Here is a 19,225-nt window from a genome sequence, read left to right on the forward strand (position 1 = left end):
CAGAACACAGCTCTCTGAGACGAGAAACTTTGTCTTTTCTGATCAATATTGTATCACCAGTGTCTAAAATAAAGTGGACAGTTTAAAAATTGTTGAAGAATTTGATGTGAGTCACATACATTGTTAATATTTCAGAATGCATAAGTCCACACAAGGGCTTTGCCTTTCTCATAAATAAGTAGATTGCCGTGGCTATTATCATAGGGTAGGCCAAAATCACAAAATTACAAACCAAAAAATAATTTTTTCTTCTGTTTTTTAAACTTTACCCATTGAGAGAGAGGGAGGGGAGGGGCAGAGAGAGAGAGAGAGAGAATCCCAAGCAGGCTCCATGCTATCAGCACAGAGTCAGACACAGAGCCAGATGCGGGGCTCAAATCCATGAATGCTGAGATCATGACCTGAACTGAAACCAAAAGTCGGCCACTTAACCGACTGAGTTTCCCAGGCGCCCCCAAAGATCATATTTATGAGTAGCAGGTAGCAAGTAATATAAAAGAAACTGATGACCATTTATTTATTCTCTTCTTTTTTCTGGATGCATTCACTTAGAGTAGACCTTTGAACATAGGGCAGCCTAATAGTGTTGATCACAGATCACCTAGTTCTGCTTTTCATCCAGGGTTCCAGTGCCTCTCCTGCATCTTTGTGGAATGGCCACAGACTTCCACTTTAATTGTATCAGAGTTCTTTATATTGAGCTAAATTCTATTTCTCTCGAGTCACCATCATTGATCTGAGCCCTGACCACCAGATCTTCAAAAAACAAATTTGACTTCTTTTGACAAGATAACTTTTCAAGTATTTTAAGTGATCTGTTAGGTAGCGTACTAATTTTTCTCTCATTTAGCCTAAACATTTTTACTTTCATGCATGCATTCTTTCAGCTACTATTTCTGGAGTGTCTAGCATGTGATAAGCATAGCAAAGATGATAATAGTTTAAGAAAACATTGCTTCTCACATGCCATTATATAACTCCCAAAATTAAGCTCTAACCTTTCAAGATGTACTTGTCAATTTAATAGATATGTGGTGGAATCTTTGGGCTTCTTAATTCTACTTATAATGATGGGATTGTTTTTCCATAAAAAATGCATAGCAACCTTGAAAATGTTTTAAATGAGACACTAAAGTGTTTAATAACACTAAAAATTACCATATAGAAGATCATATCTTCCCATTTTCTTTTAACATCCAAAATAAGTTTGGGTTGATTTTCCAGAGAATTCTGTCAAAAAAAGTCCTAAATTTCCTGGAAAGACCATCTGGTATATTTCAGAAGTGTTATGTATTTTTTAAACATAGACTTAGCTCTCTGATGAAAAGGAAAGAGTTTTTGGATAAAGAACTAAAACCAAAAAATGTATTGCGTTTCAGTCTTCAATTTTGCCCCTAATCATCCAGTTGAAAAATGCTTATCTAAACTTCCCAGAGTTTATCAATACACTTATCAAAGCTTGACCCTAGCTGGATTTTAAGCTGAGTAATAATTTTTTAGAATGCAATGTTCATTGTATTATACACACATTTGGGACTGACTGCCCTAATACTCAACTTTAAACAAATTAGACACTTAACAGATACAAACACATATCCCATAGAAATTAGACTAAGCTGGGGTGCCTGAATGGCTCATTTGGTTAAAGGACCCAACTCTTGACTTTGGCTCAGGTTATGATCTCACAATTTGTGAGTTCAAGCCCCTCATGGAGCCCGGCATGGAGCCCTGTTCTGACAGTGCAGAGCCTGCTTGGGATTCTCTCTCTTTCCCTCTCTCTTGGCCCTTCCTGCTCTCTCTCTTTCCCTCTCTCTCTCTTAAATTAATAAATAAATTAAAAAAAAGAAATTAGACTAAGCTGACTAGTAGTAGAAAATTCATAAAACTTACACACTCAGTGGAGAGGATTTGGGTTTGTAAATCATAGAAATTACCTTAGAAGCCCCAGATTCTGATTACATTACTCATACTTATCACCACATTATGGTCCTCAGTATCTGCATTGTTCTGATCACTGATCCCTATTTGTTTCTTCCCACTCCCCATAGATACTCACTCTAATCCTTGATATATGCCGTGCATCTCTGGTTATATATGTGTTCTTGCAAAATACATAGTTTTGTGTGTGTGCATATTTTTAAATTAACTTACAAAAAGATAAGATATATTATGATGTATAGTATAATATTTTGTTCAGTTCCTTTTTTACTAAAAAGATCTACCCAGGTAGTGGAATGTATGCAAAGATTTCCTTTGGCTATTTGAAAAGACTCATCAGACTCCACAGAGCACATTCATCTAAGACTTTCATTTAAATGCAATATTTACAAGACAATCACAGAAAGAGAATGCAGGAAAGCACTGGAGGTCCCAGAGACATCCTATGTGCATGGCACATTATCTGGAAAGCTTGAAATAGAAGATCCCAGGGAAGCCATTTTATGTCCCTTTGATGATTAATTGTTTTGTTTGTTGTTGTTGTTTTTGTTGTTATTGTTGTTTGTGAACCAGGAGCAACTCTCACCAAACACCAAATCTACCTGCACCTTGATCTCAGACTTTCAGCCCCCAGAATCGTGAGAAATAAATCTCTGTTGTTCATAAGCACATCCAGTCTATGGTTTTCTATTATAGCAGCCCAAACTGAATAAGACAGAAGTTGGTACCAGAAATGTGGTGCTGCTGTAACAAATGTATTAAAATATGGAAGTGGCTTTTGAACTGGGTAATGGGTAGTTTTGAGGAATATGCTAAGAAAAGCCTATATTGCCATGAACAATTAAGGGTAATTCTGATTTGGACACATACACAAACCAGGCATATCAAACCCCAGTAGACTAGTTGCAACCATCAGTGAAGAAACTGATCCTGAAGGTCTCCAATACATCATAAATCCCATTACCCTATCTTGACCAAGAGTAAAACCAGACACCCTGATGCTCCTGAAATAGTTTTCCAGTACAGCTATAAATATATTCTACCTTCACAATATATATTTAGTGTAGTGTTTCTAATTGTTTGATAGAATTTCATGGCTTTCAGTCTTTAAGTGTTTTTTTAGTTATTCCCCTAGAGATGGACATCCAGGTTGCCTTCAGTTTCCAGCTATTATGAACAGCACAGTGATGGTTGATATTCATACATATCCTCTTGTAGACCTGTATGAGTTTCCCTGAGAAACTCAAGTGTTGAATAGCTTGGCCATTACTAGGGCAATCCTATAACTTACTGTTTGTACTGAATTAACTTTGAGAGTGTAAGAAGGCATTATTAAAAATTATTAAATGCAGCATGAAGCAGAACTTAGGCAAACCAGGGTATGTAGTCTTTTGAATCTTAGGTTGTATGCATACACTTAATATGGCTTCTTCTCCAGAGAAGACAAAAGATGCCTTTTATACACCAATACTTAGTATTTTCAAATTTCTAATCTTGTGATTTGACATGTTCAGTGTTCCTTTCATTTTTATTTATCTCCACATATTCATTACCTTCCCTTCTGTTAATTTGGATTCACAGCTTTTATTTTTTTTCCATTATAAACATGCATTGGGTGTCAGATTTAGACTTAGGAATTCTTTTTCCTCAGTTGTCACCTATTAACTTTGTCTTTAAGCAGAAATCCCTAATTTTGATATAGACAATCAATTAGTTTTTTTTTTTTTCTGATACAGACAATCAATTTATTAGTTTATTACCTTTGGTTGTACTATATGTAATTTGTTTAAGAAGTTCCCCATCTTAAGGTCACAAAGATATACTCCTATATTTTCTTCCGTTGGCTACTTGGTTTTGCCTTTCATAATTAGGAAATATAATCCATTTGAACTTTGATTTTGGAGTTAGCATAAACTCAGAACCCAATTTATCTTTTCTAACGAAAAGCTCAGTCTGACCACAGAGTACTTGACTTTGTTTCTAACCTTTAATCCAAACTAAGAAATATTGATCTATTCAGAACCCTTGCATTTTCTCAGTTAATCTTTCCCTCTAGTTGGCCTCCCTTTTCTGGCCCTCACACTAAAAGAACAAACTCTCTGCACTCAGGTATTACAAGGCACGTGGTAGCAGCAGGGCCCGGTTGTCACAGAGTATAGGTTTCCTGCAAGTCAGGAGCATGCAGCCTGCCAATTTTTGATTAGCACCTGCGCCTTCCATATAACTGGCAGAGAGACACATGCCTTCTCAACACATGGTGATCAGAAAGGAGCCAAACAATTATGCATGTGGGTGAAGATCAATTCTTAGCTTTTGTTCTTCCTGTAATACCAATTTTTTCAAAATTCAACCCTGGTTTCTTTGGTGGAGAAAAATGCCACTCTTAGAGACTCAGAAACTAAAGTTGACGTTTTGCCTCCTTTTGGATTATTTGCATGTATTTTGTTGTCTATTTTATCTTGGCTTTTTAGCTTTTTGCTTTTTAGCTTGCTGCTTAATTCTTTATAGAGGTTAAAATTAAAGAAAATTATTTTTTATTTACCTATGTATTTATTACTTTTGATATTTTTCATACTTTGGTATAGCTTCAAGTTTTCATCTGGGATCATTTTTTTTTTCTGCTGAAAGACTTCCTTTAACGTATCTTGCAATAAAGATATGTTAATGGTGAGGGTTATATCTCTCAGAAAATATCTTGTCTTTATTTTTCAAATATAGTTTTTCTAAGTAATGGATTCTGGTTTTTAGTGCTTTAAAGCATTTCTCCAATGTTGTTGGGTTTTCGTGTTTCAGATGAGAAATCTGCTATAATTCTTATTTTTATTCTTTCACTTTTGGTGCCAAAAGGTGATTTTATTAAAGCACAGGAACTGGACCCGTGGGCAGGAAGAGCTGCCTTAATTTTATTCTTGATACTTGATAATGTCTATTTCTTTGTTTTAAAACCTTCTCATTTCATTTTTAAGAATTATCATTGTAACGTACCTTGATACAGTTTCCTTCATATTTTTTGTACTTGGAATTCATTGGACTTCTTGGTTCTCTAGATTTTATAGCTTTCATCACATTTCAAAAATTTTCATTCATATCTCTTCAAAAATTTTTTCTGTATTTCCCTCCTTTTGGGACTCCTACTGCATGTATATTAGATGGCTTAAAGTTTCTCAGAGCCTCTGATGGCGTATTCATTTTTCTCTCTTTGCATTCTATGCTGAAGAGTTGCTATTGTTATATCTTCAGTTCCACTCATCTGTCTTCTGCAGTATCGAATCTGTGGTTTATTTCATTTACTGCATTTTTTTTTTCATCTCAGAAATTGGAGTTCTATCTCTAGAAGTCAGATGTGAGTCTTTAAAAAAAAAAATCTTCCATGTTTATAACATGCTCAGTTATTTCCTTATCTTTTTTTAAATATATGAGACATCTTACTTTCCTGCTTCCTTGCATTCTTTGTTATTTTTTATTGGAATTCATATGCTATAAATTTTTACTTTGTTGGATGCTGAATATTTTGTTTGTCTATAAATATTGTTGAGCTTTATTCTGGAGCACATCTAAGTTACTGGAAAACTGTTTCACTTTTCCCTTTTGAGGTTTGCTTTCATGTCTCTTGGTTAGATGAGAGTAGAACAGCTTTTATTCAAGGACTAATTTTGTTCCCAGTTTTGTTTTTGTTTTTGTCAATGTTTATTTTTAAGAGCGAGAGACAGAGCGCAGGCAGGGGAAGGCAGAGAGAGAGGGGGACACAGAATCTGAAGGAGGCTCCAGGCTCCAAGCTGTCAGCACAGAGCCCAATGTGGGCTTTGAACTCACAAACCATGAAATCATGACCTGAACTGAAATCAGACACTTCACCGACTGAACCACCCAGGTGCCCCCTAATGCTTTTTTGAATAATCTTCACAATGCCCCATGATTTATGAGATTTTTTTCATTCTGTCTAGTGAAACACAAACTATTTGTGGCCATATATGAGATTGTTCCCTCTCTTCTTTTTGGGTGATCCCCCCCCCCCCCCCCGCCGCCCACCATGGAGACTTTGCTCATACACATTTCATGATTAGTAGTTAACTGAGAGAGTCGTCTACGTATTTCCAGATATTTGCTATGGAATTCTTTCCTTTCACATAATCGTCCCAGAGAACTCTAACCTATTGGCCTCCCTGAACTCCTAACTGTCTCCTTAACTCTGGAAAACCACCATGCTCTGCCTGGGTTCCCCCTCCTTGTGCTACAACCTGCAACCTTTCACCTAGCAGGAATCTGGAGGAAGTTAGAGTACTTGCTTTCTTTCCCTCTTTCAGGGATCACTGTCTTTTCTTGGCTGATACCTAATGTCTAAACTGTTGTTTGATGTATTTCTTCCTCTTTTTTTTTTTTTTTTTTTGCTGTTGTTGTTTCAGTCTAGAAGATTAATCTAGTCCATATTCCTGCATTTAGGCCAAAAGTACAATGATGATCCGGGTTTTTAATAGCAGAAACAAGGTCTTATCCTAGAGCAAGATGGGAAGCTGACCTGAGCTTTCAGTATATTATCAGGAGGCACAAATGTCTTTCTATCCAATAACTTGTATCAAATTAATACCTTGCCAGTACAGAGATGTAACCAGGGGGATATGTACATTCACAATATAGAGTTCATCATTTTAACCAAGTGACAAGACATAGCTTTGCCAATTAAAGACAGCCTAGCATTATTTGACTCCTGGTATGATGCAACAAGAAGTGTGGAGCATTATCTATGTTTTGCCATTAATGTTTAACTGTGAGAAAGTCAACACAGAATTTGGGATATTTTATGAAATAAGTTACCATATTCTCTTCAAAAAATTCAATTTTGTGAAATAAAGCAAAGAAATAAAGAACCCAAAAGTCAGTGGGATAATTCTAGGTTAAAGAAGACTAAACAGGCATAATACCTGATAGCAATGCATGAAGATTGATTATATCCTAGCTCAAAAAAATCAGTTTTAAATACAGTTTGGACACAATCAAAAAAACTTTATATATGAATATAAGCCATAGCTTATGACATGCAATTATTATAACCTTTTTGAGGTATGATAATGGCATTATTGTCATGTTAGGGAATGCTTTTTTCTTAAGATATTTATTCTGAAATATTTAGCTGAGAAGTGACATGATATCTCCAATATGCTTTTATGTAGTTAAGGAGCAAGAGAGTGAAAGACAGGAGAGAGAATGAAGACAACAGATGAGAAAATTGAAAGAGAAAGGAAAGAAATATTGCAAAATGTAGGGGTGCCTGAGTGGCTCAGTTGGTTAAGTGTCCGACTTTGGCTCAGGTCATGATCTCACGGTTCATGGGTTCAAGCCCCGCATCAGGCTCTGGGCTGACAGCTCAGAACCTGGAGCCTGCTTCAGATTCTGTGTCTCCCTCTCTCTCTGCCCCTCCCCCACTTGCACGCTCTCATTCTTTGTCTCTCTCTCACTCTCTTTGTCAAAAATAAATAAAAACATTAAAAAAAAATTTTAAAATATATGGCAAAATGTGAATCAATGAATCTAGATGAAGGATGTGCAAATGTTCTTCGTAACAATGCTTCAATATTTCTATTGATTTGAGAATTTTCCAAATAAAAAGTTTGTACAGGGAGGGACAATACCAAAATAAGATGCTTTTATAAGCAAGTTTCATTAAATCTTTAAGAATTTTTGAGGAAGAAAATACTTTGTGAAATAAAGTTTCTGTACTAATTTTATAAGGTGAGTATAACCTTGGACCTAAATCAGATCAAGACAGTTTGAAAAAATGCAAATTTCAGTCTACTACTATAAATACGAATACAGAAGTGATATTTGATAAGATATCAAATTATAACCAGTAGTTCAATAAAAAAATTATACATTATGGCTAGGTACATTTATCCTAAAAATGTAATGATATTTTAACAGTAAAAAACTGATCAACACATTTCCCAAATTAACAGATCAAAATAAAATCTGCAGTCATCTAATAGACTCCAAAATATTCTTACAATGTGGTTCTAAATGGTGGAAAAAATGAATGAACTAGATGTGCATACATCTTCCTGGAAATAATAATGAAACATATTGTTGAAGATGCCAGTGAAGTTACATTTGATACCTCACGGGTGAAATTTAAAAATGAACAACACTATATCATGTTTCTGTCTACATATATTTAAAACAAAAGTATACAAATATGAATGTTGAGAGTATATCCCACACTTATGATAATCCAATGGCTTCTCATCACCTGAAGATGAATACCAAAATCTTTACTATAGATCCTAAAGCTCTACATGATCTTATTTCTGCCAACATTTCAACAGTTGTCAAATATTACACTTGTGCTGGGTCTGTATGCTCCAGCCTTGCCTGGCTTGCTTCTTTCACACACTTGAATGTGTCACCCTACAACTCACTATAGGGTCTTTGCACGCTGTTTCTTCCTTCGGACATGTTCTAGCCTTACCTCTCTTCTTACATAATTTCATCTCTTATCCCGTTCCTCATTTATTCGGAAGACACATTTTACTCTTCTATTTTATCCTTGTAGTATTCCATACAATCCCTTCCATCTGGGGCACTAGATCAGTCATTTCTCATTTATTTATGAGGTTGTATGATTAATATCTGCCCTCTCGTTAGGCTTTTAACCTCTTCCACATAAAATCAGAGACCACACTTGTTTTCTAACCAATGTATCCCCAGAACTTCCTACAATTCTTGTGCATTACAGGTGTTTACCAAGTATTTAGTAAATTGGTGAGTGAATTGACAAAAATCTCCTTTCATAAAATTTGCTTATTGGGCTGTAACACCTTTGGATCATTTTTCTTTCTGTGGATTATTGTATGCTCTCATTTATCCTTCCCATGTAACTAATACATTTAAATGCAGTTTGGGTGTCTCACCTAGATGAGAGGGAATGGGTGCTATGGTTGACAACACATCTAGAACTATGGGGATTGAATAGATCGTGTTCCAGGAAAGTAGGAGGGATATTCCAATCTTGGCAATAAACACATAAATATATGTTAAGAAACTGCATAGCAGAGTTAATAAGTTTTGTATTACAAATTAGGATATATAACAGAAAAGATCTCTGCAACAAAAACTAACACTGAAATTTGCCTTTCTTTATGTCTATGTTATTTATGAGCACATAATTATCACTCTTCCTAAGGGAAAAAGTGAAAGGGGCTTGAAAGATATTAAGTGGTTAAGGAGCCACAAAAAGTGAGTTTCCAAACTCACTGGAGCTTTTAACAGCTTTTAGCAGCTGTTTAATGGAGAGCAAATAAAAACATTATGGCAGCTCTTTTCAACACTTTTGTTCTTTCAATTTAACAAACATTTATTGAGTATCATGTATGTGTAAGCCATGGAACATGCACTGTGAGGCACATGATAAATAGAAAACAAACTCTGCTTTCAGAGAACTTTCCATGTGGAGGGAATAGACTTTGCCAACATGCTACAGTGCAAGGCAGAAGCCAGTATCATGGTACCACTATACCAAGCATAGTACCATCGACTTCCATGGATCAAGCCTATTTGATGGTACCAGGGACTTAACACACATTATCTTAATCTGTGTAACAGTCTTTCAGAGGAAGATACACATTAGCATTCCAGGGTTTACAAATGAATAAACTAAAGGACAGAAGAGTTAAAAATCCCACTATGATTACATGGTCACAGAGCCAGAATTAAAACCCAGATCTGTATGACCCCTAAGCCCTGGTTTGCTGCACTGCAAGCCAAGTATATAAGTTTTGGTGAACCTAATGAGCCTGTAAAACAGTATGCCTTTCTACTCTAAGCCCGTGTTCCCTCACATTTGATGCTGTTCTGTGAAAGATCCCAAGGTCAAACAACCTTTGGAAATGCTGTGTGTCACGTACTTAAAAAGGTCTGAGAAACTTTTTAGAAAAGAAGCCCTGCTTTTTTCATCACTTAACTCAGCACTTCCCGGAAGGTATTTGAACAGGGAATTCTTTTTTTATGTAACACATCATGAGAAACTGTTTCAGATGAGAAGGAGATATAAAGCCTCTTTTTAATTCTAATACTGATCTGTGTTTCAGGTGACACTCCATGCCTTTTATCACCCCATGCTTCTGCTGAGACTGTTCTCTGCCTGAAACACCCATGTTCTTTTTGTGGTATGTGGTGAATTCTTATTTATACATTAGTTCCACTGTCAGGTCATCTGTGAACTCCTCTGTTAACCCTTCACCCACATGCATACATGTGTGTGCACACACACAGACACCCACATACATACAGAATAAACACTAAAAGCTATATTGTAACAAAAGAATGTTAAAGAGCAGCTTTAATGAGCATTTACTGTATAAAAACTGGTTCAACACATCACAAATTATTATTTATTATTATTATTTGTTATACCTTTCATTCCCCTTTAGCTCACAATTATTATTTATTATTATTATATGTTATACCTTTCATTTCCCTTTAGCTCACATCATCATTTCTCTGATCCTCCTTACAGAAAACTCCTCTAGAAAGATGTCTACACTGCCTGATTGTGACTCTTTTCCTCTCTCTCTTCCTTGAACACAACTCAACCAGGCTTGTCCCATCATTTGCCATAGTTGTTGTGTCTTGTGTACCAACAGCTGCTACGCTGATAAATCCAGGCAAAGATTCAGTCCTCGTTTAACTTGAATTATCAGCAGCATTTGACAAAGTTGATTCCTCTTCACAAATTCAAACCTTCCGTCTCTTGTCATCCAGGACACTGTGCATTTCTGATTTTCCTTGTGCATCACTGGCAACTTTTTGTCATCTACTTTATTGGTTCTCCTCATCTCCATAGCCTCTAAGTGTTCATCTACTCTGGCTTTTAGCAGTCCTTCCATTGGTGATTCCATGTTGAGTATTGTGGCTAAGAACACAGCTCTTTGGGCCCAACTCTCTTTGAATCCCAGCTCAACTACTTTTAATGTTAGATGTGTACACTTAGCTAACAATCAATCAAATCTCACTTCGGGTACCTCATCCATAAAAATTGGGATTATAACAGTACCTATCCCATAGAATTGTTGGAGCGTTAAATGAGTTAATATCTGTAAAAGTGCTTAGAATGATACCTGGCACTCTATATGTTTACTGATATTATCAATTCTCTAATGACTCATAAAATATATCTAGCCTAGACTTCTGCCACACATTTGTGGATAATGCATCCAACTACTTACATAATGCCTGCACTTGAAAGTCTAAGACACATCTCAAATTTATTATGTATGAAATGGAAAATCTTATCACCCTTAACCCTGGGCTAACTCAGTAAATGGCAACTACATCCAGCTGCAAAGGCTAAAAGACTTGGGTCCTTTCCTTCTCTCAGATCATCTATCCGGGTGTCAGATCGAGATTCCTCTGCCTTCCAGTTATCTAGAATCTTACCATTTCTCACCACAACCATTCTAACCCTTGGTCCAAGGTCCCAGGTTCCCTCACCTGAAGTATTACACTAGCTTCCCAACTCATATCTCAGCTTCTGTCCTTGCTACCCCATGGGCTATCTTCAAAATAGCAAAACAGTTATTTTAAAATATAAATCAGACCATGTCACTCCTTTGCCCATAGCCTTCTGAGACTTCCTACCTTACTAATGAAAATCTCTAATCCTTACAATGTTTTGACAATTTCTCTAATATGCCCCCACCCACTCTCTGAAACTCTCTATCTCATCTACAATCTCCACGTCTTCACTTCCACTCTCTCTGCTCTAGCCTCCTCCTAGGTCTTCCAGCAACTCAAGCATGCTCCTTTTTCAGGGTCTCTGAACTTGCTGTCTCTTCTACCTGGAGTATTCTCTTCCCAGCCACCTACACGGTTGTGTCCCTCATTCCTTCTGATCTTTTGTCAATTTCCACCTTCTCCAGACCTTCTTTAACTATTACAACTCCACTCCACTTCAGTCCTCTTTTCTGTTTGATTTTTCTACCTAGAATTTAAGACAATATGGCACACTATAGCTTTTACTCATTTGTTTCTTTATTATTCATTTCCTCCCTCTAGTTTACAAGCTCAGTGAGGGGACACATTTTACTTCATTTGTTCATTGCATATCCACAGTGCATAGCACACTATATGGTATGTAATAGGCACTTAACAAATATTTATACAATAAGTGGCTTCCCCCTTCCCCAGGATAGTTGAAGAAAATAAGACTCATAGAGGTAATCTGCTCAGAGCATCCAAAATTTGCTTAAGACATCCGAGGTCAAACCACAGAGGTACAGGATGCAGTCAACCAATATATAACTTACAGAGGATAATAGGTATATGATCATGTATTACATACTCTTCATCCTTAGTAGAAGGGGACTTCCTTGAGAGCAGGAACAGTTTTAGTCATCTTTATAACCTGGTACCGAATACCTTGTTGGGATGATACAAGCCCTGATGTGATCATAGCAGCAGCTCCTTAGCTCAAGATGGCCAACTGTGTGCCTCTGTTTTAACTCTGCTTTCAGTGGCATATATCGGTCGCTTGGAATTGGCCTTAGTGGAAGTATTTACACTGTGGAAATCACCACGCACTACATGTTGGATCTTTTTCCCCAGAGGGTTGGTTGTTAAATATTTATCTGCATATCACTATATAAAAGACAGTTTAAAAAGATGTTTGGTGCATGAGGGAATGAATTAGTGAGTAAAATTCACAGGGGAGAGATTATAGGCCAAGGCATCTTTTAGTTCATTTGTGATATAGAGGAAGTGAGAAGAAAGTGAAAGCTGACAATAAATAACTTTCAATGAACATTACAAAACAAAAACAATAAAAATTAAAATCCTTAAGATAGAATATAATTCAATTTCCTATTCTATGAGAGAATTTTATATAAATCAACTACCAAAAATAAAACCTTCCAATGAAAGGTAATCTTAGGAAATTAAGTAAAGCTCTACTTCTTCCTTCTGAAATAAAAAAAAAATAAAATTCATATTTCTCCCCAATTATATATCCTACATAATTATTCCCATTTTGTTCAACGTTTTTTTATTTATTTTTGGGACAGAGGGAGACAGAGCATGAACGGGGGAGGGGCAGAGAGAGAGGGAGACACAGAATCGGAAACAGGCTCCAGGCTCCGAGCCATCAGCCCAGACCCTGACGCGGGGCTCGAACTCACGGACCGCGAGATTGTGACCTGGCTGAAGTCGGACGCTTAACCGACTGCGCCACCCAGGCGTCCCTAATTATTCCCATTTTGTATCTCATCACGTGCATCTGTGACTCTTTCATTGGACAAATGTTTCCTAAATATTTTTCAGCCACCATTCCTTTTAAGATAATCACCTCCATAAAAAAAATGTAATGGCATATAAAGTTGTTCATACAACTTCCGGTCTGTTCATGCAACAGACCTTCAAAGTACTGTCCATAGGCCCTGAGTTAAAGAATAGACATACTGTGCTAGAGTGAGGGGCTCTTGGGAGCCAGCTATTTGTTGAAATCATTCCCTATTTTCAGCATGTGTCTGGAACACTGACACTTTAAAATAGAAAATACAGGGGCACCTGGGTGACTCAGTCAGTTAAGCATCTGACTTCGCCTCATGTTCCTGAGTTTGAGTCCCGCATCGGGCTCTGTGCTGACAGTTCAGAGCCTGAAGCCTGTTTCAGATTCTTTGTCTCCCTCCCTCTCTCTGCCCCTCTCCCACTCATGCTCTATCTCTCTCTCTCTCTCTCTCAAAAATAAATAATTTTTTTTAATTTAAAATAGAAAACAGAAAAAAATAAGACTTCTAGATTGACTGGATGGATAGAGTGGATAATCAGTTATTTCAGATACCCATTACTGCCCCTGAGATCTCTTTTCCAAAACACCTTTCATTTTGTTTACCATTTATTTATAAAGCATGATTTTCAAAACCTATAATTTTTTAGATCACAGCTCTCTGATAATTTTCAACTTTGTACCATTTATAATACCAAACTGAATGCTCTTTATTTCTAATAGAGAGGGTTAAGCTGTTGCCTTTTTTCCCCTTTGGAATACATAGTTCTACTACACTTCAAGTTTTCATTAATGTTCCAGGCAACATTGGCATCACCCATGCATCACAATGATCTCTCATTTAGCTAAAATTCTAGATCTTGGTCACCTGAAGATCTATTAAGCTAAAGTCATTACATTTCTCTACTTCCTCAGTGGATTTTACACCTAACTCTATCCTTTTACTATTTCATTCCCTTGTCAGTTTCAACCCACTGTTCTTGTCTGTGAAATTCTTTGTAAAATCAATTATGTGACATAGTACCTTGAGCCCCACATTTAAAATCATATCCAAATTTTTTAACTATGTCAAATAATATCATGTCATCAAATAGTTGATTTAAAAATGATACAAAGACGGGAACCTGGGTGGCTCAATCTGTTAAGCGTTGGACTCTTGGTTTCAACTCAGGTCATGATCTCAGGTTTTGTGAGTTCAAGCCCTGCATTGGGTTCTGCACTGACAGCTGCAGAACCTGCTTGGGATTCTTCCCCTTTCTCTGTCTTGGCCCCTCCCCCAACTTGCACTCTACATTTCTCTCTCTCTCAAAATAAATAAACATTAAAAAAAAATTTTTAAGGGCACCTGTGTGGCTCAGCAGTTGAGCATCCGGCTTCAGCTCAGATCATGATCATACAGTTCATGGGTTTGAGCCCTGTGCTGGGCTCTGTGCTGATGGTTTGGAGCCTGAGTTGGATTCTCCACCTCCCCCTCTCTCTCTGCTGCTTCCCTACTCATGTGCTCTTGCTCACTCTCAGAAATAGATAAATAAACATTTTAAAAAATATTTTTAAATGATGTAAAGAAAGATTCAATGAAAGAAACCAGAGGCATCCTACAATTGGACATGGAGATATTAACCAGTATTATTTGGTAGGAAGGATTTATCAGCTAAAAGCTCAACAGATTGCACAATAACACTATCCACATATACTCATCTCAACCACAAAGATGTTAGGAATTATTTCAAATGCTTTGTTGAAATCTAGATAATCCAGATGAGGCAGCACATAATCTGTGAAATCTTTCCCTGAGATTCAATTATACATCAATACTTTGTGTTCCCATGAAATTTCATGCATGTCCCTATCAGAGTCCTTACCACAATATGCCAAATCTCCATTCGTACCTGTCTTCCCAAGTATTGTGAAGTCCTCAGAGAGTGAGTCTTCCTTTATGCTTCCTTTATGTCCACATTCTCAGAATGTCTCATTGTGCATAGTAGTTATTCAGTAAATATTTGTCAAACTGTTGAGTTAATAATAGAGATATTCTCATATGTTACCTCAGGATGTAGAGTCTTATATAAAGTTTGCAGTTTTCTCTGAGCTTATTCTAGGATGCAAATCACCAAAAATAATTCACAACAATTCATGGGAATAGATGAGCCAGTTCACCTCTTTGTGCCTCACTTAGAACACTCTTACTATTTTAAATTCATGTGCATATGGAATATGTGACTTGGTTTTATTACGGAAAGATAATTTCATCCTTTTAAAGCTAAAACTGTATGTGCTATTACGGTTATTTCTCTTTTCTTTCTCTTATACTGCATCTTTTGTATTTCTTTTTAAAATGTCAAAAACAGCATCTCATTAACACCTCTCAGAGAACAGTTGCCAATGTTTCCATTCATAGACTTGATACTTGGAGTGCCTCCTTCCAAATCATAGGAAAATGATAAAATGCAACAAAATCACAATGTTTCTGAATATTTATACACTCAGGTATATAAAATTTACACTGAAGTTTCTGTTCTTTGCCTGATACTAATCCATTTATTTAAGTATTTGGAGAATAAAATGCCCTTATCATATGGTTACCTTTTGATATCCAGACACAGATCTATTTTTTCCAAAGCCAATTTATATAAAATATACAAAGATAAAATATCCAGCATTCCTGCATGCAGGTTTAGTAATTAGTATCAACTACAGACTGGAAAACTCAATGGAGGGAAAACAAAGTGACCTTGTACTATATGTGTAATCTTTATTAATTGAACTCTAAGCTAGCCCTTGAGATTTTTATGCAGTCTGCAGCAGAAAGGTCAGTGGAATACCAATAAATCCTCTTATATTTATTAGTTCATTCTGCAAATGCTAAAGTGGAGTGAAAGTTGATTCAATTCATTTGTAATCCAATACCAAAAGGGGAAAAGTGATTTTTAACTCATCCACTAACATATACATGGAAAAATAACATTCCCAAGGAAAATCATGGAATGTTTTTAATAGCAAAGGGCACATAAGAGCTTGACCATGTTTGTAATTTCTTACCATCTTATAAAATTTCTGCAGAAGCACCTGGCTGGCTCAGTTAAAAGAGCATGTGACTCCAAATCTCTGGGTCATGAGTTTGAGCCCACATAGGATGTAGAGATTACTTAAAATAAATAAACTATTAAAATAATTTTAAAACTTTTTAATAGCATTTTTGCAAGGAAATTATAATTTCAGCACAGAGCCCAATGCAGGGCTCAATCTCATGAACCGTGAGATCGTATCAAAGCCGAAAATCAAGAGCCAGGTGCTTAACAACTGAGCCACTCAGGAGCCCCATGGTTAAGGTGCTTTTATAGGCTCCAAGAATACAACATAAATAATATAGCCAATGCCCTAAAAAAATCAAAATCTAATGGAAAATAAAATATTGAGAACTCAGTTACTAAAATACAAGGTAAAGTAAGGGAAATACTTTGACATTGATGTGAATTAATGCATAGAGGCTTCAATTATGAAATTTTATAAAATGAGAAAGATTTGAGTTGTGCATTGGAGGATTAGCATAACTTCACAAGTTTTAAAGGATATTCTAAGCCAAAGAAAAAATATGTGCAAGAGCTCTGAAAATATCTAAAGATATACATAATTGACAAATGAAATACAGCGCTGTTTGACTGCAAGAGAGCAAGTAGTCATGATAGTTAAGCCCAGAAATGAAGATGGGAGTTAAAATTTGTAGGTATTTCTCTCCATGCTAAATTGTTTGGACTTTAGCTTCTAGGCAGTAAGGAACTACTGAAAATTTTTGAAGTGTGGAATGGCATGAGTTAAACCTGAGTGTCTGTCAGTGTTTTAAAACGTTTTCATTGGTGACAACACAGAAGGTGTAAAAACTTTAATTGCCCTGGTCTGAGTGAAGGAGTTCTTGGTTGTGGTAATGGAACTGGACTTGAAAGGAGGGGAAAGCTTTATTAAAGTTAGAATTAGGACTTGGTGTTTGGATGAAAGTGAAAGTTAAGGAAAATAAAGATGGCGTTGGGGTTGCTACTCAGTATTAATTGTTTATAATCACAGCCAATTATGCATTCTTAAATATAACTAAATATTTCATATCTAACTTAATTTTAATTGGAGTATTCTTAATCCTGAAAATTTTTAAGTTTATAAATCTCTAAATAATCTTTTCCAGGTCATGCATATATGTATGTATGTGTTTTATTTTACCAAAAGACTTTCAAGAATAGTTTTTCAGAGGAAATGAAAAAATTAAATTATAAAAGTTAAGAACAAAAAACGTACATTTCATTACATGACCAATCATTTCATTAAGGAGATCACAGTTTTTCTCCTTGACTTGAGGAGTAGAGGAAAAGTCTTTATCCTTCTCCATTCTGCTTTACTACCTGGTTAGTGTCATCAGGAATTCATCTTTTTAGAGTATGATGAATAAAGAAATGCATGTATATAAAAACATATTGATGTAATTAAAAGTTATTTCAGTTCATTTGATATGGTGTATGTGTATGAGTGTGTGTGAGTGCATGTGTGGGTGGCGAATACCTCAAGAGGTAATTGAAGAGCATTTCAGTAAAACACAATGTAACACCCCTGATTTATTCAATTACATGCAGACAACAGCTTCCTAATATTACATCTATACATAGAAGTAGGTAATGGTGTTCTTGCAAAGATCATTCCTTATTTCTTGAAAATGATGTATGCTAGTGAGCAGTTTAAAGGATGAAATACATCATAATCATATTCATTAGAATGCCAAAATAAGAACGATATATTAGAAAAACTTTGTGTATATATAAAGCACTAAATTCATCTAAGTTAAAAAAAAAAACTTAATTATCAAGTCATACCCATTAAACAGAATAAACTGATAAGATGTTATCTTCTTACTGGGATAATTTTCTGATACTCATGTGTTTTTTCTTTTATGCAAATCCTAGAACCTATCATTGCTTTGGGTTATTTGTAGCCAGTAAGATTTTCATGGTCAGGTGCTTCTCTTTAAGAAGAGTTATAAATTCTTTCTCTCAAATGGTCCATGAGTCTACCTTTGAGACACGCTTTGCTACAATACAGTCATCTTTACTTTAGAGTTGTATATGTGAACAGCCTTAAATTTGTGACTTGGTTTATAATTACATGTGACTCGCTGAATTTGACTTAAATTTTATAAATGTAGTTGGGTGTGATACCCACATCAAATAGCATATAGAATTTATGTGCTTTCCACCATTATGCCAAATTTGAAGGAAAAACATCTCCCAATTACACTAGAGAGAATAGTTTAAGCTTATAGTCCTCCCACACATCCAGCTACACTGTAATATTTTATACGCCATACAAGCCAATAGAAATTACATATTGAATTACACTTGGAGGAACTGACAAAAGGTCGGAATGACTAGAATATAATGGAAGAGACCAAGAGAGTAGTAGGCAGGGTCTAGACCCCCTTTTGCTCCCCTAAGCTTTTGGGCTGTTGGAAAATAACAAGAGGAGACACATAGGCTACCTGCTTTCAGCAGTGTATATTTAAGAGGTATATGTGTGTACATATGCACACACGTATATACACACACACATATATGTATTTTTTAAGATAATTCACTTCTTCCTCTCTGCCCTTAATTTCCATTTCCCAAGGGAAAAGAATTATCAAGATTTAATCACTGTAACATCCCACCATTACCCCCAAATAACTCCTTACCCAAATCAAAGTTAAATCTATGAAGAAAGTGTTAACTTCCCAGGACTGCTGTAACAAATCACCACAACCAGATAGCTTAAAACAATAGAAATCATTCTCTCAAAATTCGTGAGGTTACAAGTCCAAAATCAAAGTATGGGCAGGGGCCAGGCTCCCTCCAAAGGCTCCAGGAAGAATCCTTCCTTGCTTTTTCCAGCTTCTGGAAGTTGCCAGCAATCCTGGATGTTCCTTGGTTTGTCTCTGCCTTCACATGGCCTTCTTCCTTGTGTGCTTCTGTGTCTCCAAAGTCTTCTTTTCTTATAAGAACA

General features: G+C 36.1%; 1 protein-coding gene across 6 annotated transcripts in view; it reads left to right on the top strand.

Annotated features, from left to right (window-relative positions):
• The window catches only part of FUT9 (fucosyltransferase 9), a 211,006-nt gene that overhangs the window by 70,123 nt on the left and 121,658 nt on the right, over positions 1-19,225 (top strand). For 3 of the 6 annotated variants that reach the window (XM_086707449.1, XM_086707447.1, XM_086707451.1), the window contains exon 2: positions 10,017-10,094. The exons of the other annotated variants lie outside the window; for them this stretch is intronic. The gene's annotated coding sequence lies outside the window, so the exon portion shown is untranslated. The remainder of the gene's footprint in view (positions 1-10,016; positions 10,095-19,225) is intronic. 6 annotated transcript variants of the gene reach the window in all.

This window comes from Puma concolor, chromosome B2 (genome assembly GCF_028749965.1).
Source record: "Puma concolor isolate L17-30 chromosome B2, mPumCon1.1.hap2, whole genome shotgun sequence".
In the NCBI taxonomy this organism is placed as follows: domain Eukaryota; kingdom Metazoa; phylum Chordata; class Mammalia; order Carnivora; family Felidae; genus Puma; species Puma concolor.